The 22,206-nt window shown below is 44.5% G+C and overlaps 1 long non-coding RNA gene and 1 pseudogene across 1 annotated transcript; one reads left to right on the top strand and one right to left on the bottom strand.

The window, feature by feature from the left end:
* The first annotated feature begins 13,994 nt into the window (after positions 1–13,994).
* Positions 13,995–14,349, top strand: LOC118077664 (small ribosomal subunit protein eS21 pseudogene; annotated as a pseudogene).
* A 6,499-nt stretch (positions 14,350–20,848) lies between these two features.
* On the bottom strand, positions 20,849–21,875 carry LOC148684178 (uncharacterized). The gene is made up of 2 exons (XR_015946467.1): positions 21,600–21,875; positions 20,849–21,137 (listed from the first exon to the last, which is right to left on the bottom strand). It is a non-coding gene; the product is annotated as an uncharacterized LOC148684178 (long non-coding RNA).
* Between the last annotated feature and the right edge of the window lie 331 nt (positions 21,876–22,206).

The raw sequence follows: 22,206 nt of genomic DNA, 5'->3' as shown, positions 1-22,206 counted from the left end.
CCGCCCCCCCCCCCGTATTTTATTAAGGATGGAAGAGGGAAGGAAGGAAGAAATAGAGAGAGGGATAACTCATATTTGTGGGTGCCTCTGGGTGATGCTGTGATGCTGGAACTCTGCAGTAAGAGGATGGGAGGGTCGGGCAGGCGAGAGGGGGTGGCAGGGCGGACGAGGGCGAGGGAAGGCACGGCCGCAGTCATAATATTTCAACCATGTCGTGGGTTCAAGCCCCACCTTGGGAAAAAGATCTTGCATTGCAGGGGGTTGGACTAGATGACCCTTGTGGTCCCTTCCGACTACAATTCCATGATTCTATTGATATATTACCATAGCATATGCATCAATCTGCTTTCTTGAATTGTCCTAGGCATAGCAGCCAACTCCTAGAGGCCTAGGTGCCCCCCCCAATTACTGGTAAATACTGTATTTTAAAGAGTCACACCCCCCCCAATGTTGATGGGCTTTCTATGTGGGGCTTATCTGCCCCCCCCGTATTTTATTAAGGACGGAAGAGGGAGGGAAGGAAGGAAGAAATAGAGAGAGGGATAACTCACATTTGTGGGTGCCTCTGGGTGACGCTGTGATGCTGGAACTCTGCAGCAAGAGAAAGATACTGGTACGCCTGTACAGGAGCCTTGCAAGCAGCTTTCTCTCTGCTTGATTTACAGCAGGCATGTCCAACAGGTAGATTGTGATCTACCAGTAGATCACTGAATGTCTGTGGTAGATCACTGCTAGATCACTGGCACCCCTAAAAAAAGCTCACCCAAAATTTTCCTCCTCCCTAAAAAAAAGCTGAACTATGACCTGAAGCACTAAACAAAAATGGGCCTCCCTTCCTCCTAAAAGAAGCTCAACAAGTTTGACCTAAACTCAAAAAAACAGGGCTTCCCTTCCTTAAAAAAACTCAACAGCTTTGACCTGAACCCCCCAAAAGGGGGTAGATCACTCCCAGTTTTTAACTCTGTGAGTAGATCAGAGTCTCTTGGGAGGTGGCCACCCCTGATTTACAGTATACAGATGCAGGAGGAGGGGCAGACTGGAACACCTCTGCTTTTTATAAACATCACTGTGTCTATCAAAAGCTACAGCCCCCCTTTTCTTATTCATTTCCTTTTAGCCTTGCAGAGCCACCTTAGTCAATGCACCCTCATTAAATCACCAATAGAACTCTTAATGTGATCCCTGAATGCTCATTAACAACTACCACTGAAGAACAATAGGGTGAATTGGTCAGCTATCAAACCTTGCCTGAAGGGATTTTCTGCTCCATTGTCTTAACTGCTTAAGTACCGGTAGCCACTTTGCTTTATTTATTTGATGTGTTTTTGTTACAGCTGTGTTCCTGCCCCCCCCCAGCAAGTGGAGAGCTGCTCTCGCTAAAGCAAAGCCCTTTCCACTTCAGTTTTTGGAGGGGAAAAGTGCTGGTTATGGTCTGTAAAATACAATAATTTTTTGCTTCTAGGGGGGGCAGCTGCCCCCTCCTGCCCCCCTGCCTACGCCCATGTATCGAACAGATGGAAAGCTCTTCAATCTGAACAGGCTGAAAGCAAAAAGTAAGGTCACCGTAACTTCCGTCATAGAGCTTCAGTATGCTGATGACAACATAGTGTGCGCACGCTCAGAGGATGACCTCCAAACCATCCTAAATATCTTTGCAGAAGCTTACAAAAAGCTTGGCCTATCACTCAACATCCAAAAAACCAAAGTGCTGCACCAACAAGTACAAAATAACCCCTCTGCAGCGCCACAAATCCAACTCAGTGGTGTAACGTTGGAAAATGTTGATCACTTCTCCTACCTAGGCAGTTCCCTTTCCACAAGGGCCAACACTGATGCCGAAATCCAGCATTGCCTGAGCTCTGTGAGTGCGGCTTTCTCCCGATTGAAGTGCAGAGTGTTTGAGGACCGGGACATTCACAGGGAAACCAAAATGCTTGTTTACAAAGCTATTGTACTACCAACCTTACTATATGCTTGTGAAACATGGACCACTTATAAACGCCATCTCCAACTCCTCGAAAGATTCCATCAACGGTGTCTCTGAAAAATTTTACACATCACTTGGGAATACAGACGAACTAATATCAGTGTACTGGAAGAAGCAAAGATCACCAGTGTTGAAGCAATGATTCTTCAACATCAACTTCGTTGGACTGGTCATGTTGTGCGGATGCCTGATGATCGTCTTCCAAAGCAACTACTCTAAAAGGTAAAGGGGCCCCTGACCATCAGGTCCAGTAATGTCCGACTCTGGGGTTGCAGCGCTCATCTCACTCTATAGGCCGAGGGAGACAGTGTTTGTCCGCAGACAGCTTCCGGGTCATGTGGCCAGCATGACAAAGCTGCTTCTGGCGAACCAGAGCAGCGCACGGAAGTGGCGTTTACCTTCCCGCCGGAGCGGTCCCTATTTATCTACTTGCACTTTGATGTGCTTTCGAACTGCTAGATGGGCAGGAGCTGGGACAGAGCAACGGGACCTCACCCCATTGCAGGGATTCGAACCGCCGACCTTCTGATCAGCAAGCCCTAGACTCTGTGGTTTAACCCACAGCGCCACCTGGGTCCCCGAACTTAAAAATGGAAAGCGTAGTGCTGGTGGTCAACAAAAGAGGTTTAACGACTGTCTCAAGGCAAATCTTAAAAAATGTAGTATAAACACTGACAACTGGGAAACCCTGGCCTGCGAGAGCTCCAGTTGGAGAACAGCCTTTACCAAAGGTGTCATGGGCTTTGAAGAAACTCGATCTCAGGACACAAGGGAGAAACGTGCTAAGAGGAAGGCACACTTGGCAAATCCACACCGCCTGGAAACCAATGTCCCCACTGTGGAAGGACGTGTGGATCCAGAATTGGCCTCCACAGTCACTTACGGACCCATTGCTAAAACCGTGTTTATGGAAGACAATCTTACTCAGCTAAGAGTGATCGCCAAAGAAGAAGAACACCACTCTAGCATGGTGAAAGGCCCCCTGTGTCACAGATCCTGAGCTCCCAGGAACTCAATGGGGCAGAATCGTGCCTTGAACCCTTACACTTTGGTGGCCTCCAAGTATGCGGTCCCATTTTCTCTACAGGGCAGGGAGATGCTATGATTTTTATAGATGCAGAAGAGCTTCTGGTTCTGATTTTCACTCACAGAATTTGAACCTCCTTATGGCAATCATCTGTCACCATCTTCTTCTGAGTAGGCTGCAGGGTACTCCCTCCCTCAGACTCAGGCGCACCAACTCAATGGGGCTCAGGCCTCAACAATGCCCCCCCCCCAAAATGTCTGGTGGGATAGAGCTCAGCCACCCCAATCTTGAGGGGGCAGAGGAGGGCTGGCACAATGTTGCCCTGTGCTGTGCAGTGTTTCCTCGTGCTGTGTAGTCTGGCAGGAAGTCAGCAGTGGCCGCACAGCATTGGGAGACATCACATGGACCAGCTCAGCCTGGTGGGCAATTGTCTCATTGGAAGGACCTGGTCGACCTCTACCGAAGTAACAGTCATCACGCACGCAAAGCACAATACTCATGCACACACACACTGTGCATGTGATATCAACCCTTCCAATGCTGGGTACAACTTGGCATCTGTGCTCAGGGTCCCCTTGACTAGGTGTACAGAGTGCCCAAGGAAGTCCTTTTCACTGAAGGATGGAAGCAGGGGTGCAATGAGAAGAGTGACATGTCTCATCAAAAATATTTTAAGGTTAAGTGAGAGCAACATGAGAAAGCACTTTATGTTGTTCCTATTTTACACCCTACTAACAGTTAGTCAGCTTACATAAAGCAAAGTGAACTGTGCCCATCAAAATTGCTTGCAAGAGTTATTTTGCTAAGTTTAACTCCTTTTTGCTTTAATATTTTGACAGTGGAAACATTGTCATCATGAGGAAGAGCAAGCTACTCAGGGAGAGAGAAAGCAGCTAAAATTAGGAAACTTAAGGAATCTAGTTAGCTATGATGTCATAGAAACATAGAGTTGTTGATTTGGAAGGGACCCTGAGGATCATCTAGTTTAACCCTCTGTGGCGCTGTGGGTTAAACCACAGCGCCTAGGGCTTGCTGATCAGAAGGTCGGCGGTTCGAATCCCCGCGACGGGGTGAGCTCCCGTTGCTCGGTCCCAGCTCCTGCCAACCTAGCAGTTAGAAAGCACGTCAAAGTGCAAGTAGTTAAATAGGTACTGCTACAGTGGGAAGGTAAACGGTGTTTCCGTGTGCTGCTCTGGTTCGCCAGAAGTGGCTTTGTCATGCTGGCCACATGACCTGGAAGCTGTACGCCGGCTCCCTCGGCTAATAATGTGAGATGAGCGCCACAACCCCAGAGTCGGTCACGACTGGACCTTTACCTTTAATGAAAGAACCAACTAAAGAATCCATGATAGACAGCCAACCAACCTCTGCTTAAAAAGCTCAAAGGAAGAAGAGTCCACAACCTCCTGAGGGAGACCGTTCCACTGTCAAACAGCTCTTCCCATCAAAAAAAGTTCTTCCTGATGTTTAGTTGGAATCTCCTTTCTTGTAACTTGAAGCCATTGGCTCAGGTCCTAGCCTCCTGTCACAGGGGAGCTGGCAGCAAGCACACTTGATGGATAGCAGAAAGAAACAAGGCACACAGCTCACTTCAGCTAGCAGCTCTTTTATTAGCGCCAACACAGAAACACACAAAGATTCATGAAGTATACTCCCTCATGGAGAGCTGTTGCCCAGAGTGGCTAGATCCTCCCATCCAGTCTATTTTCTATGTCTCAGACCCCTCCTTCTGCCCACTGAAATATACTTGGAGTCCTGCAGTGATTTCATGCTCTTTATTGCAGCTTGTAAAACTGTGATTGATTTTTTTCCCCAAACCTCAGGCGATTATATACATTATTTACACAATGAGTCCTGTCTGATTGGCTGATTCTGCTTCCCTCCTGGAGCCTGATTGGTCTTCTCCTGCAAGCCAATCAGTTGTTGCATTCTAGGATCCTACCTGCCTATTGTTCTAGGATCCAAGCTTAGTACATAACACCCCTCCCCTCTAAGTTCCCATTGTGCCCGGAAGGTTAGCATTCGTACTCTTCAAGACATGTGTTGTGGTCTCAGGTGTCTCTCAGTAGGGGTTCCTGGTTCTGGCTCTTGTTCTAGGGCTGCTGGCTGTGATGGGGCCATTGGGTTGGGCGCCACTGGTCCACTCGGTCATGGTTCTGGTTCCTGTGGCTGCTCAGCCTCGGGGGTCACCTCTGGACTTCCTAGTTCTGCCTCACTTACACGCTCCTCCTGCTCTATGGGCCTCACCCTTCTGCTCTCCCCTTGGGATTCCTCTGTCCAGCCTTCTTCGTGGTTTCTCCCTGGGAATCATCACTGTAGTTGATCACAGTGGCGGTGCCAGGCTTGCCCCCCTCCATTAGCACCTCGTACAACACGGGGCTGGTCACCCTGGTGACTGTGGCGGGTACCCATGCCGGGCCCACCCCGAAGTTCTTTGCGTACACTGGGTGGTGGGGCTGGAAGGTATGGGGGTTCCTACCTTCCCCCACTGCTGCCTCATCATGGGCCCTGTCGGGGTGAAGGCAGTCCAGTCTTGTTGTGTGGCACCAGCCCATGAGGAGTTCTGCCGGGCTCTGGCTGGTCATTGTGCTGGGGGTGCTATGCTGGACTAGGAGAAATGCAACAAGGCGGTACTCCCAGTCCCCTTGCGTCATGCGGCGGAAGGCATCCTTGGTGGTCCGCACCATGCACTCTGCTTGGCCATTGGTTGCGGGGTTGAACGGCATCGATCATGCATGGCGGATGGCGTTTTGCATTGCAAAGGTCTGGAACTCCTCTGACGTGAATGCTGTTCCATTGTCCAAGATGAGGGTGTCAGGGAGCCTGTGGGTTGTGAACAGCCTACGTAGTAGTACTCAGATGGCCGCGGCCATGGAAGTGGACGGTACCTGGGTGATCTCCAACCATTCCTGGAAGGGACCTGTGAAGTCCACATGCAGCCAGGACCATGGTGCTCAGGCGGACTCCCAGGGTTGGATGGGGGCCCTTTTGGGGGATCTGGGCGGGACTCCTGGCAGGTCTGGCAGTGTTTAACCCAGGCCTCTATCTCCCCATCGATTCCCAGCCACCCCACATAGCTCCTTGCAAGGGCCTTCATTCTCACTACCCCGGGGTGTGTTTTGTGTAGGACTGCGATGACCTTTTGGCAAAGAGGCTGGAGAATGATCACCCTGCTTCCCCATTACAGGCACCCCTTGTGGACTGACAGTTTGTGTTTGCGGGTCGTACAGCCCGCAAATTCCAGCCCGGGGTTGCTACTGGGCCATCCCCGCCACACCCAGTCTAGGACCTGGGAAAACACACAGGTGGATCTCACCATTGGAGGCGAAGGCCCATAAAAGGTTGAATATGGAAATAGAGATTTGTTGTTGAAAATGGAGAATAAATTAAAATTAAAATCATATGACCAACTTAAAGATAAATTAGATGATTGGTTACAGTACCATCAGATTAATGAAGTGCTCAAGTTGGATAAGAAAAATCTAGGTTTTCAGTCAGAGAAATCCAAACTGGAAATGGAGTTGTTAGATACAAAAACAAAGAATCTTTCTAAGATGTATAATTTATTGCTGGAATGGCATACAAAAGATGAACAAGTGAAATCAGTAATGATTGATTGGGCCAAAGATGTGGCCCATAATATTATGTTGGAAGATCGGGAGAAGATGTGGAAAAGGGGGCTTAAGTTTACAGCATGTAATGTACTGAGAGAAAACATGATGAAGATGGTATTTAACACCTGTTAAATTGGCTAAAATTTACCATACACATGATAATAAATGCTGGAAATGTAAGGAAAAAGAAGGAACTTTTTACCACATGTGGTGGACGTGCCCCAAAGTAAAAGACTTCTGGGAAAAGATTTATAATGAATTAAAAAAGTGTTGAAAAACACATTTATTAAGAAACCAAAAGCCTTTTTACTTGGAATAGTTGGGGAAGAAATTCCCAAAAAAGATGTTACCTTTTTTAGGTATGCCACAACAGCTGCAAGATTGCTACTTGCCAAGAATTGGAAGAATCAAGAGATACCAACTATAGAAGAATGGCAAATGAAGATGTTGGACTTTATGGAACTTGCCAAACTGACTGGAAGACTTCGTGACCAGAAAGAGGAGACGGTGGAAGAAGATTGGAAGAAATTTAAAATATATTATTTTTAGAAGTGGATTTAGGCTATTGGTTTAGAATTAGTAAATAGTGTTTAGTGAAATGTGATTATAGGAATTTTATAATAAGAGAATTTAATGATATTGCTATTAGGTGAGAATGGTTAAATTTATAAATTATGGGAACTGCTAAAAATGGTTAAAAATGAAAATCAGTTAGGGGGGACTCGAGGAAGTCACCCAAAAATGTTAATGAATATGTTAGAATGAGAGGATCTTATTAAGATTGTTTGTATTTTATATTTGTATGTTTTCTATTTTTTGTTTTGCATTTATATGTGCATGGTGTTTATGTTGTTATAAAAAGAATTGAAAAAAATGAAAAAAAAGAACTGCTGAATTCCATGTATAAATCCATTTAAAACAGATTCTACAAGAAATGTGAAAAAGAGGCCAGAATGAAAGTTGCCTCTTATGCAGCTCCAATAAAGAAGAAATTCATCATCAACATCAAAGAGAGGGCAAAAGAAAACACATATTTGCATAAAATGTACACATGCATACACAGATAAATTAAGAAATAATTATTATAATTCAAAAATAATAAACTGTACCATAGCAAAGAACTGACCAAGTGACTTGTGTGACTGCTCAATCTACTGCTCACGGGCAACTTCAAGTTTCCAAACCACTTTTCTCATGGTTATTTATCCACGGCAGGCCCAAGAACTTGTGGCGCCTGAGGCAAGACACACTGCTAATGCCCCCACACCCCACAAATCCAGGCCCATGACCCAGCAGGATGGGAGGAGACCAGCAGGGGGGGAGGGGCCTCAGCAAAAAGGAGATACTGTACTCTGCAAGGCTGCAACTTAACTGAAGCTGAGTTGGAAGCTGCCGCCAATGAGGCCAGAGGGGACTACAGTTGGAATAGAAGAAGCGAAGGTTCGGTGCCAGGGGGCCAAATTGAGATCTCCTGCCCCCTGTAGAGTCTGCCATCTGATTCAGGTGAAAATGCTTATATTAGTGAAATTAGCCTATGAAATCTCATTATATTAGGGAAATTGCTTTGTAAAAATGTGTATATTTGACAAAATTGCAGACAAAAAATATGTATACTGTATTATGAGAAATTTGTACAAAAGTGATCGTGAATTCTCATGAGGACTCTAAAAAATTGCAAACTGATGTGGAAATGTGTTTAATGTGGAGAATGAAAATATGAGAACCTGAGAGAAACTGAAATTGACAGATTTGCTTATCTCTACTGATTAAAATAACCTTCTCCTTCTCCTCTTTCCTTTGTCCAGATGTTTCTTTGTTGTATTGTTGGGTTTTTCTTTTCTTAGTTGTAAGGGTTCTCATCAAACATGTTTCAGCAAATCCATTTTTACATGCCAAAAGTAAAGTAGGCCATACCCATACAGAATGGGTAGTGCAGCTGCTGTTAAACAATTTCTATTATGAATAATGAATACCCTATCACCCCCCCTCACCAAAACACCACCAGCTTATTTCAAAGCTAATATTGAAGTACAGAGCATGTGGGTAGTCAAATCCTTCCTTGGGAATCTCTGAGGGCTTCAAATGGTTCTGAATATTTTATGTGCAGACCAAATTAAGCTGCAACAGTGAGAGGAAGCACGAAGCTTAATTGAACCACGTGTCCTACTTTACAGAGAACAGTCCTCTGGAGGTACAGTGGGACCTCGGGTTACAGATGCTTCAGGTTACAGACGCTTCAGGTTACAGACTCTGCTAACTCAGAAATAGTACCTCAGGTTAAGAACTTTGCTTTAGAATGAGAACAGAAACCGTGTGGTGGTGGTGCAGCAGCAGCGGGAGGCCCCTTTAGCTAAAGTGGTGCTTCAGGTTAAGAACAGTTTCAGGTTAAGAACGGACCTCCGGAACGAATTAGGTTCTTTACCCGAGGCACCACTGTATTCTTTATTTGAAGGATTGTATGTTCCAAGTTCATTGTAAAGGTAAAGACATGGGCTAGATTCAGTTAACCTAGGAGAAAAGTTAACCGAATAAGATGTCCACATTGATCCTAGTAGAATGTGGTCTGGAAGCAATACTCTTACAGAAATATGGTGATCACTGGAGACCCATAGCACATGTTTCTAGGGCCTTAACAAAAACTGATTGTCAGTATGCTCAAATTGAAAAAGAAGCTCTAGCCATAGTGTTTGCATTTTAAAATCATGTTTTTATATACAAATGACCAATATTGGCAGAAACACAAGTTGTTGTTGGCAACCATTACAAAATGGGGGATAGCAGATATGCCTCTCAGGTTGCAGAGACTGTTTTTAAATTACAATTATAGGATTTCTAATTGGGACATAGTCCTGGCAATTATGGAGATTTTGTCCAGGGCTTATGATGGGACTGAGGTTGAAGCAAATTCTTATTCTGGAGTAGTACATCCCAGAGTCTGAACAGATGTGGTCCATAGCTGAGGATATTATTCCAAGGCAAGTAATACAAGCAAACAATATGTGGGAAACATATACCAAATTCTTCTAACCATTTCGAAGGGTGGTAGTTCACAGCTCTTTAAGGGAAGAGATGCTGAAATGGGTGCATGAAGGACACCCAGGCATGGTGAAAGACAACTGGCAGGCTTGAAGTCTCTTATACTGGCCAAACATGAATTTCAATATAGAAAAACTCATTCAGAACTGTGGCATGTCAAAAATACAGAAACTATCAACAAAAGCAACCTATGGTGTGGATTCTAGAAACCTGTGGTTCATGTTCCAAGTTGTGCATTGATTTGTTCTTTCATGCCGGACAAAACTATGTAGTGGTTCTGGACTACAATTCTAATTTTCAGGAATTGTAGTGTTACACAACACAAATGCCCAGCCTGTCATTTTGCATCTCAAATCTATTTTTTTCAATAATAGAAGGGAGGGGGAGTTAATTGTTTATTGTTTTGAAAATATTTATGTTTATGCTTCTATTATTTTTCTTGGATATTAATAACATATATTTAAAATATGAGGCACAAATATTATGTAAATTCATGGGAAAATAAAGAGAAGTCCAGACGAAAATTCTATTGCAATAGTGGCTCAAATTATCTTAAACAGGCATCCCCAAACTGCAGCCCTCCAGATGTTTTGGCCTACAACTCCCATGATCCCTAGCTAACAGGACCAGTGGCCAGGGATGATGGGAACTGTAGTCCAAAACATCTGGAGGGCCGAAGTTTGGGGATGCCTGATCTTAAATAATATTTTCAATTGAGTGACTATGTACGAAAGGCTATAGCTATAGCAGGCATCCCCAAACTTTGGCCCTCCAGATGTTTTGGACTACAATTCCCATCTTCCCCGACCACTGGTCCTGTTAGCTAGGGATCATGGGAGTTGTAGGCCAAAACATCTGGAGGGCCGCAGTTTGGGGATGCCTGGGCTATAGTCACTCAAGAAACAGTTCCTCAATCTTATGAGATGATGAGTGAAAAAGGTGTAGGAGAAACAGAAGATATCTTCAACTGATTCCTAAAAAGATTTAAAAAAAACAGACCTGGCTACAGATAAAGCAGAATCAAAGACATCAGGTGGTAGACATGGAAAGAAGTGACCAAAGGAAAGGAAAGTTGAAATGCTAACTACACCTCATAGATCAGGCATCCCCAAACTGCAGCCCTCCAGATGTTTTGGCCTACAACTCCCATGATCCCTAGCTAACAGGACCAGTGGCCAGGGATGATGGGAACTGTACTTTGGGGATGCCTGTCATAGATCTACAAGGCCGAGGAAGACAACCAAGAGGCTAATAGAGAACTGTTGGTTCATATGTTCCTTTCTTTGTGGAAGGGAAAGATGTGAGGATACTGTCACATCAGTTCAGTTGTGCCTAAGTGTGTCATGTAAGACTGGAAGGGGCTTCTGCCTCCTCCGTGCCTCCAAGGGGTTGTCTGCCATCCTTGGAGGATAAATAAAAGGCCTGTATATTTTCTAACTTTCTATTCAACTTTTTCTCTCTGTAAAATCTATGTATTTTAATTTTATGGATATAACAAAACATTCAGACAGATTAAACAAGTAGAAAAGAATCACAAAAACAGACTTAATGAATTCCCATGAGAACATCCTATGCAACAAAGCAGATCTGTTCAATGAATCATTTATTTCTCTTTTGGCAATTTTTTTTACTGATTGATGTTTTAAATCTCTTTGTAATTGAATAAAATTGGGAGGGGGAGCCAGAAAATTGAAAGACTATAAGGATGTATAATGCACATGTATACTTAATAGAGATGTTTTTGGGCTACAAAATTACTAACTGATTAGTTGCCTGTCTTGTAATCAATAAATATATTAATTTATTAAATATATAAATACATTCTCATTTTTTAAAAAACTTTTGAGCTACTAAAAAAACTGTGAGATATTCTACAATTTAATTAATAAAAACATGTGGAATGTATCAGCTGATTTCTCCTGTTGTATCTGCTTACTTCAGACAGTGACAAATCTTCTCAAATCTGATAGTCCATTAACATATAAATGGAGCTGATGCCAGATTTCCCTGGATAAAGAGGTTAGATGGTAAGATGAGGCTCCCTCAGATGGTGAATTGCACCTTTGGGTGAGCAGCATTCCATCATGTGAAGATGCACTTTCGATATGATAATCAAGCGTATGGAAACCAAGCCTTATAAGGAACAGTTGAAGCAGCTGCGTATGTCAAACCTGGAAAAGAGGAGACTGAGAGGGGATATGAGAGGCATCTCAAGGGCTCTCACATGGAAGAGGGAACATGCTTGTTTTCTCCTGCTCTTGAGGGTAGGATTTGAACCAATAGCTTCAAGTTACAAGAAAGGAGATTCCAACTAAACATGAGAAAAAAATTCCTGACAGTAAGAGCTGTTCAATAGTGGAACTTTCTCTCTTGGGAGATTGTGGACTTTCCTTCCTCAGAGGCTTTTATGCAGAGGTTGGATGGCCATCTGTTCTGAATGCTTTAGCTGAGATTCCTGCATTGCATTACAACAGCTCAAGATCCCCATATTACTCTATGCGGACGACATGGTGATACTTTCATTAACCAAGCAGGGCTTAAACAACATGCTCAGAGGGCTCATGACATATTGTGATACCAACTCCCTCAAAATCAATTTCGCCCAAACCAAAATTCTTACTTTTGGCACGAAAACTCGGAAGTCATTCTGGAATTTTGAGGGCCACCCCATTGAATATTGTTCAGCATTCAAATATTTGGGTATCACTTTTCAGCATGGGCTTAGCTGGTCAGCTCACCTAAATATGACCATCCTAAATAGAACCATCAAAGCCTTGGAGAAATTCCTCTATGCAAAAGGCGGCCAGTTGGTTCCACCAATTAGAAAAGCATTTATCAGCTAAGTCCTCCCGATGTTACTGTATGGGGTTGAAATTTGGGGGTGGAATTTAAAAATACTACAACGGCTGGAGATTCTACAAAACTCATTTGCACGAAAGATACTGGGTCTCCCCAAGGGCTCAGTTGCTGCACAGTTAAGAACAGAACAGAACTGGGCCTCCCCTCCATTGTTGCGAGAGCCCACATTAGAATTATTTGTTTTTATTGTTAATTAATAACTGCCCCAGGTTCCCTATTAGCCAGGCAAGCCTTTTTAACTTGTTCCCATAGCAATAAATGGGCTAAGGGCATGGAGACTATTATTACACGCTACTCCCTCCCAGAATTCGACACGCTGTCATCCTGGGACCAACATAAAATCCGGGCCTGGATTCTTACAAGGGACGAGGCCATGGACCGGGCACGGTCCACCACAGCCCGCCTCTCTATGTGGCTTCCTAAAGTGAAAGTGGTAAGATCACTTGCCAACTACTTGGTAGACCTGACGGAGCCCAATTTGAGAAGAGCGTTTACTATGGCCCGTTTCCATTCTATACTCACGGCCTTCCGGCAGGGGATTTACTCTAAGACCTCTATTACTCAGCGTCTATGCCCATGCACAATGAATGAAATAGAGGATTTTCTACATTTCTTTTTCTACTGCCCCATTTATGAGCCAATAAGATCTCAGCTCCTCCTCTTGATCCCATCCACCATTACATCTAAGGAAGACTGTTTGAAATTGCTTCTTGTGGACGCACATCCCCTAATTTCACATGGGGTGGCAATCTTCATAGTGCAGGCTCTGAAACTCAGGGCTACCTGGACAGGGTAGTGTGTCCTAGACCTGGACTTGTTTTAATTCTCTCTATTTCATTTTTAACTGAATGTGCCGAGCCTATTTTGGGCTATTTTATGCTTTACATATATCTGCATATTAGATTTTTGGTGCTGGCACCTAAATCTTTGCGTTATTGTTTTAGGGTAATTTAAATGTTATTACACCAGCAATATCGCCTTGAATTATGCTTTGTTGCTTGTTTCTGGCATTTTGTATTGTTTTTATTTTGCTATGGCTGTATGCTAACGCAATAAGGGTTTGATACTGAACTAAACATGAGAAAAAAATTCCTGACAGTAAGAGCTGATCAATAGCAGAACTGTTTCTCTTGGGAGATTGTGGACTCTCCTTCCTCTGAGGTTTCTATGCAGAGGTTGGGTGCCTCCACCTCTCTCGGCCGAGCAGTGGCAAGAGTCCATGGGATTCTAGGCATTCACCCAGGGTCCAGGGTCCTTTGGAGAATTCACCTATTTACAACTTCATGGAGGGAGTCCAGATCTCACAGCATGGTCAGCCTTCAGCCAGTCTATCCAAGATGGATCCTCGTCTTTCTGCTTCTCTTCACCCCCCCCCCCCAGCTCTGTAGTCATCTCCGAGTGATTTGGTCTCTCTGTGTGAGGAGGAATTGCCTGTTGCAAGTCACTTGTGGCAAGACCCTAGAAAAACACAATGCAGAATGACGCTGGGGAATTTGTGGATCTCTATGTTCCTCGCAAATGCTCCACTAGCAACCAAATAATTGGTGCTAAAGACCATGCTTCCATCCAAATAAGTATTTCTGGCCAATTCAAAACTTATGCAATTTGTGGGGCAATTTGTAGGATGGGAGAATCTGATGACTCTATTCTGCGCCTTGCAAAGAAGGATGGGATAGTTTCCCAGAATTTCCAAAGCATGAAAAAGCAGCATGATCTGAAATTTGTTATAAAATAAAAGAAAGAAAGAAAGAAAGAAAGAAAGAAAGAAAGAAAGAAAGAAAGAAAACTTTCGGACAGAAAGTACAAAAGTCTTTTAGAGAGGAAAACTCCTTTATGGCTTTCCCCTATAGAGGCAAGTCCACAAAAAGGTTTTTTAAAATATACAGGTGAGCTGGAGTACCTATAAAGATATACTTATCTGTATGGGAGGTAGATGGAAACTTTAAAAACAGGATGAAATACAAGACTGTATGGCAAGCTGGTTGCAATATCATCAGATTCCTGAACAGTTTAAAAAGGATGTGCCGACTGGTTTAATGAACAAAAGTCTGTCTGATTTTGAAATGAGACTGTGGAAAATAATGAGAAATTAATTTCCAAAATGTATAAACTGCTGTTAGAATAGAAAAGAAAAGATGAAATGGTGAAGTCAGCAATGATACATTGGGCTAAATATTTATAATATAGAGATGACCGTATGGGAGAGACTATCGAAGACAGATTTATAATTTACTGCGTATTATACATAGAAAGATAATTATATGGAAATGGTAGATGGTATTTAACATTGTACAAGCCAGCAAAAAAAATATAAAAACATACCTAATATGTGCTGAAAATGCCAACAGGACAGGTCATGCTATCATATGTGGTGATCCTGTGAAAAGGTGAAATGTTTTGGGGAAATAATATAAAATGAATGGAAAAGGATGTTCAAATTGACAATCTCTTAAAAAAAACCTGAAGCCTTTTTACTAGGAAAAAGGGGATGGAGGTCTCAAGAAAGCTTACTAGTTTATTTATGTATGTGACAACAGCAGCTAGAACTTTTTATACACAGAAGTGGAAAGAAGAAGGATTACCAATCAAGGAGGAATGGCTTATGAAAGTGAGGGACTCTGCTGAAATGGAGAAATTGACGGCTAAACTAAGAGGTCTGGGAAGTCAGGAAGTTATGTATGTATATTTTAAAAACTATATGATGATGAATGTTTTAAAATATCTCTATAATAACAACTGTCGAAAGAAAGAGAGAGATAGAGAGAGAACTCTCCTTCCTTGGAAGTTTTAAAGCAGATTTTGGGTGGTTATCTGTTTTCGATACTTTAGTTGAGTTTCCTGCCTTGCAGGGGCTTGGACTGGATGACCCTTGGGCTCCCTTCCAACTTTAAAATTCTATTGTCTATGTGAAAACCCCAGAAATTATGGACATTTTTGTTTTCCAACACAAGTCAATGGGAGAACCAAAGTTTGGTTTTCTGAATGCCATTTTGGAGTTGGGGGTCTAAGGTGGGAGACCCCCAAAGTGAACTGAATCATAGAATCATAGAGTTGGAAGAGAGCCAACCCCCTGCCAAGCAGGAAACACCATCAAAGCATTCCTGACATATGACTGTCAAGCCTCTGCTTAAAGACCTACAACAGGCTACAACAGGCTCAGTCTGAAACAGCAAAATGGGTTTTGAAGTAAATAAGAGGGGAGGGGAGAGCTTGTGTAGTCCAGGTTTTTCTTCCCCTTCCCTTCTAGGAAACAGGAGAAGAGAGGAAGGAAATATATACCCCTATCCACCTTGGGAGGAAATCAATGACAAACCTAGACAGCATCTTAAAAAGTAGAGACATCACCTTGCTGACAAAGGTCCGTATAGTTAAAACTATGGTTTTCCCAGTAGTGATGTATGGAAGTGAGAGCTGGACCATAAAGAAGGCTGATTGCCAAAGAATTGATGCTTTTGAATTATGGTGCTGGAGGAGACTCTTGAGAGTCCCGTGGACTGCAAGAAGATCAAACCTATCCATTCTGAAGGAAATCAGCCTTGAGTGCTCACTGGAAGGACAGATCCTGACGCTGAGGCTCCAATACTTTGGCCACCTCATGAGAAGACTCCCTGGAAAAGACCCTGATGTTGGGAAAGATTGAGGGCACAAGGAGAAGGGGACAACAGAGGACGAGATGTTTGGACAGTGTTCTCGAAGCTACCAACATGAGTTTGACCAAACTGCGGGAGGCAGTGGAAGACAGGAATGCCTGGAGTGCTCTGGTCCATGGGGTCACGAAGAGTCGGACACGACTAAACGACTAAACAACAACAAATCCACCTTTCTTTCTCCTCTTTGTGGCACAAGTCCAGGCCCGGCTCTAGATATAGTACTGGTTGCGCGGGGCGCCAGGGCATGGGCGTACCCAGCATGGGGTAGGGGGGCAGCTGCCCTCCCCTAGAAGCAGGGCAGCTGGAGAGGACAGGCAGGGGCGCTGCCTGCTGTGCTCCGCCTCACCCTCATTTGCCCAGGTCCAGGTCCAGGTTTTTTTCAACGGAGGCAGCTTTGCTGCCGCTGCCATTTCGCTTCAGCCAAGCAGGCTGAGGCGGAGCACAGCAGGCAGTGCCAGCGAAACTGCCTCTGTTGAAAACAAATGCATGAAGTGTCGTGGAGCATTGTGGGGCAGCACTTTCTGTGCTGTGCTCGCTGTGACTTGAAAGAGTGTGGGCTGAAGTTAGCCCCGGTCCAGGTCCAGGTTTCCTTCAATGGAGGCAGCTTTGCTGCTGAAGCCTCTTTTTAGTCACCGCTGCCATTAATGGAGCGGGCGAGGCAGGAGTGCAAGCACGGGTGGCTCTGTGTGCTGCCTTGCAAATGGCCCCCTTTTCTCTGGGGGGCATGCATGTTGACCATGCCTCCTGGGGGGGATCCTGGCCATGTCATTGCCAGCTAGCCAATTGGGTGGGTGGGGGGCATGGCTGGTGTGCCCCCTAGCTTTGATCCTGGGTACGCCCATGCGCCAGGGCGCCAGGCTGGCAGGGGGGTGCTGCATGGTGAAGCCGCGCTGCGGGGGCGCCGGCACGATCTCCACGCCTCAGCACCAGGGCGCCCGACCTTCTTGAGACGGCCCTGCACAAGTCCAGTACCTGCACAGCCTCCCTTGATTCAGATGCTGCATGACATCAGCCTACCTGAAATCCCCAGATAACAGCTTCCCATGGTTTCACAGAATCATTGAATTGTGGAGTTGGAAGTGACCTCAAGGGTCATCTAGTGCAATCCCATGCATCATAAAGATATGTTGAATAGGAGACAAATTGGGAGGTTACAGGAGCCTACAATTAAAAAGCCAAGATGCCAAGCAATTGTCTTCTGGGACTACTTTTTGGTAACAACCTTGTGGAGAGGAGTGGAACCACAACAACGGAGTCATCAACCTCCCACTCTCACATACTCCAAATTATTCCAGGGGGCATGCAGCGGGTGGAGGATGCACAGCCTTCCAATCACCAACACACACACCCCAGACATGAGTATGTGTAAAGTTTTAGCCAGCAAACAAAGCCTAGGCAAGGGCAGATGACCACAAGGGCACTTGGTCCACCCTCACTCCCACCCTGCCACTGAGAGGCCACCATAACTTTGGGTGTGGCAGTTTGTTCTGTTAAATCCCCCCACCCCACCCCAACCCATTCATCCTCCCCAAAGACACGGCCCCCCTCCACTCAGCGCCCCCGTTCCTCTCCCCAGCCCCATTCCTCACCCCAGACGCCACGACACCTCTCTCTCTGCTCCCCCCACTGCATGACATCATCTTCCTCCTGTGTGATGGCACCCATTACCCCGACCCCTCTCTCTCTCTTCCATCCGCACACCCCATGTGCATCCTGGGAAGGGCCGGGCCTGTTCCCCTGGCTGCCATGTTATTGTGATGTCACAAATAGTCTGTAGCCAATGGCAGCAGCTGAGGCATCCTCAGCTGTGCTGCTTTGACATCCAGCAGATGGTGATGTTTTTCTAAGAAAAGAAGGTTTTACCTGTCACAGGTGAGACAACGTTGTGTCAAATTTTCAAAGCAATCAGTCAAGCACTTTCAGAGAGCATAGATTAGTAACAAACAGACATTTACATTTTTATTTATATAGCTGTGCTGTAGAATTTGTGCAGTGAGCCTTTCTTCATATGGGAATCACCACATGGAACACTTATGTATTTAAAAAATGTCACAAAATGATTGCTGGATGTTTGCATGAAACATACAGTGAGCTCTGGTTGCCAGATCTTAGCCTGAAAATTGGATTTTTAAGAAATGAGACTAGAATAAAGAATCCTTAATGAGGAAGGACTCCTGGCCTTGAAACTTCAGCCGCTCCTCCTTCTGCCTCTACTTTCCCCATTGCCTGCTGTTTGCAAGTTCATGGCAAGAGGCGTGCCAGTTCATTCAAGCTGTCTGTCTTTTACAAAGGATCTGAATGAACATGGCTGTGACCCAGTTATTTAAACCTGCCTCTGAAGATTACTCGCTACTTAGAGATCACTTTAGCACATACTGCTTATGTGCCATTTGAGGAGACTTATTTTCAAACTGATCCATATCCCCTAGCAATTGATCTCATACCAACACAAAATAAAAATAAAAAATGGAACAATATATGTTTGGAAAGAACCAGCAAAAGAATGCAGATCTTACCAGCAGATTGCTGCCCTTTTTGGTAACTTACTCAGGTTCCTAAGCAAATGCTTAATGAGAATGATTTGATTGTAGGAATCATCATTAATTTTGCATCTCTTGAAGAGGGAATATGACTTTGTGTAAGAAATTGAAGGGGCGGGAAGAACCTTCTTCGTGAACAATCAATGATGAAAATATCAACTGATAATCATATCTATCTTTCATAGAGAGAGGTTTCCATTGCAAACCACAAGTCTGCTTGTAAGTGTAGCAGAATATTATATACACCTCGCCTGAAATTTATCTATAATCCCCAAGAAGAATGTAATAATTTTGCACTCTATAATGAGCAGCTTTAGATGCAGCTCTTCCTGGAAAATTCAACTGGACAGGAAGGCACCAATCCCCTTTGCCAAAAGAAAATAAGCTGCAGGGGAAAGCCTCTTTTTGATAAGCTTCTCCTACACTGCATACATTTCAAAAAATAAATATTCCACAATAAACAAAACTCTGCCCCAACCTCCCTTTGATGGCTTATTTTGAAATCAGTGAGCCAATGGAGAAGGCTTTGATTGCAAGCATGTAGTTTGAACAAAAATCTATTCATTCTGACTAAATTATATTTCTCCCATTTCAATCAAGGTTTCTGGTTCATTCAACAGTAATTGCTATAGTCAACTGCTGAATGAGTAAGAGCCACAGACTAAGAGCCACAGAAAGTGTCCTATATCATGTTCTTTCTTTCTTATTCCTCACTTTCAAACAGGGGCGTACCCAGGATCAAAATTAGGGGGGGCAAGGGGCGGGGGCAAGGGGAGGGAGGGGAGGGGACACAGTGGGAATGTGGGCGGGGCTACGTGGCCTGCGCCCTCCCAGCTCTTCTGAGGAGGCGGCCCCACGCGCCAGGAGCGGAGCTTCAGAGGCGTGCGGGGAACGTGAGCCTATGGCTGCCTCCTCCGTGCCTCCCAGGTCTTCTGAGGAGGCAGCCCCAGGCTCCCGTTCCCGGCACGAAGCTCCAGAGGCATGCGGGGAACGCGAGCCTGTGGCTGCCTCCTCCACTTACGCTCCCCGCTCCCGCTTAGCGCTTCCTCCGCTTATGCTCCCCGCGCGCCTCTGGAGCTTCGCGTCGGGAGCGGGAGCCTGGGGCTGCCACGCCGCGCCCCTTAGCCTTTTGCTTCTAGGGGGGCAATTGCCCCCTCCTGCCCCCTGCCTACGCCCATGCTTTCAAAGTGAGTGAAAAATTTATTATCTCTCCTAAGCAAAATCAGGTGTGATTACACACCATGAAATGCCCTAAGAAAACAACTCTTTTGCACAGGACTGTGGACAGGATTTCTGTCCCTTTATTAATTTGACCGGGGGGGGGGGGAATCATGCAAGATACTAAAACTTGTTTGCACTTCAAGACCCCCAAGCCAGCTCCAGGAGAATAAACACACAAGGACACAGAATTTAGGTTAATGTTAATGGGCGGAGGAGAAAAACAGGTGTGGGGAGGGGAGGGGAAGACATCTCAAACCTGGCTGCGGGGCTGAGTCTGTTCCTTGAGAATGTCAAGCAGTCTCCATTTCCATGTGTTACAGCAGGCATCCCCAAACTTTGGCCCTCCAGATGTTTTGGACTACAATTCCCATCTTCCCCGACCACTGGTCCTGTTAGCTAGGGATCATGGGACTTGTAGGCGAAAACACCTGGAGGGCCGCAGTTTGGGGATGCCTGTGTTACAGTGTGTTATCTAACAAAGTGAGGGCTTTGAAGTGATTAATTTGTCCTGCTGATGAGAGTCACAGACATGTTGAAAAGAGATTTTGCCCTCCAAAATGGAGGAGTTTCTAGTTGGCTGAAGAGGGCTCTACTGAATCCAGAGTGAGTGATATCCCTGACTGTCGTAACCTATTCTGGAGATGAATGATTGTGTAGGGTTGTGCAAAAAGTGTTTCAAAAAAGTATTTGAAGTTGACAGCAGGGGTGAGGTACCTTTGGCCTGAGTCCAATCCTTTCAAAACATACCCACTATCCCATCAGCTGACATCACCCAAAGCCATTAGCTGATGGGCAGGGATAAATTCTGCATTGGCTGTGCATGCCACAGGCACCCAATGTAGTAGCATGATTTAAGCCATCTGCCTGCAATCTGAAAACCTTTGAATGAATTAATAAACACCAGTATGAAACTATTTTGGATTCATGAATATATTTATATTGGTTACTTCAAACATTCATTGTCTTGTTGTTGTTGTTTAGTAGTTTAGTCGTGTCCGACTCTTCGTGACCCCATGGACCATAGCACACCAGGCACTCCTGTCTTCCACTGCCTCCCGCAGTTTGGTCAAACTCATGTTCGTAGCTTCGAGAACACTGTCCAACCATCTCGTCCTCTGTCGTCCCCTTCTCCTAGTGCCCTCCATCTTTCCCAACATCAAGGTCTTTTCCAAGGATTCTTCTCTTCTCATGTCTTACAATGAACTATTTTTTAAAGCAATAGATTATAAAACCAGAGTACATTTGTTTTCATGATTAAATTTCCACCATCCTACATAACTTGGGTCATATTCAAATTTTGTATAGGTGGCTGCATGCCAACAAAGAAGATGGAGAATGACAAAAGGGCAATGTGATGGGCTGGAGTTGCAAGGAGTTTTTCTCATGAAAGGCTTCTTGCCAAAACTGTAAATATCTGTCTAGGTAGAAATTCCACTTTGACCTAATGTGGAGCTATGACAGCAGATTGTAAAGAATAAATTAGGTTCTTTTAACTGTTTGGGTGTTTTCATAGTTAAAACCCAGTAAGCTCTAGCGAGTAAGCAGTCAGACAACCAATATATTGGAATTTCTACATAACATTGCTTTATTAACAAACAGAACACATAACAAGACAAGGGAACATGCACTCAGTCACTCACACAAACACACTTCAATCATACTCACCACCTTTCCCCTGGGTTGGCCAGACCTAGACACACACCCTTCACTGGAAAGTCTCTTCTTATATAGGCTTTTTTGGTGTTCATCTGAATATGGGCATTTCTCATAGCCTTTGGCATGTTCTTGGCATGTCACAACTTGCATTGTTTGTACCTGGTCTTCTGTAACTTTTTGCCACGGTACAATACTCATTGTTTGCAATTAGCATTGCAGAGCCATTCTTTACACTTCCTTGCAGGTACAGTACTTTTGCCAGAACATGAACATTCCATTCACTCTTTGATCAGCCCAGTTCATTAATAACAGCATCCATTTTGTGTGGCATTCTTAAGCCCTCTTGCTTCAGCCATCTTGTGGCCAATTCAAAACATGGCATTCATTACAAGATTCATTAGAAGATTCATTAGAAGAAAATATGTTTGGCCTTAGCATGCACATATAAAACAGCTTTTAATTTATTGCACTGAATTTATTGCACAGCAAGTACATTGAAATAACAGATGTCTTTAGATCTTAATTGGCACATGTAGTTGTTATTTTTGAGGATTAGATGTCTCTCATCTTTGCAGAATGAATGGCTGTAATATGGGTTTTGTGTTATGCTACCAGG

Source organism: Zootoca vivipara, chromosome 11 (genome assembly GCF_965207765.1).
Source record: "Zootoca vivipara chromosome 11, rZooViv2.hap1.1, whole genome shotgun sequence".
Lineage (NCBI taxonomy): Eukaryota > Metazoa > Chordata > Lepidosauria > Squamata > Lacertidae > Zootoca > Zootoca vivipara.
This window is presented reverse-complemented; position numbering and strand designations above follow the sequence as displayed.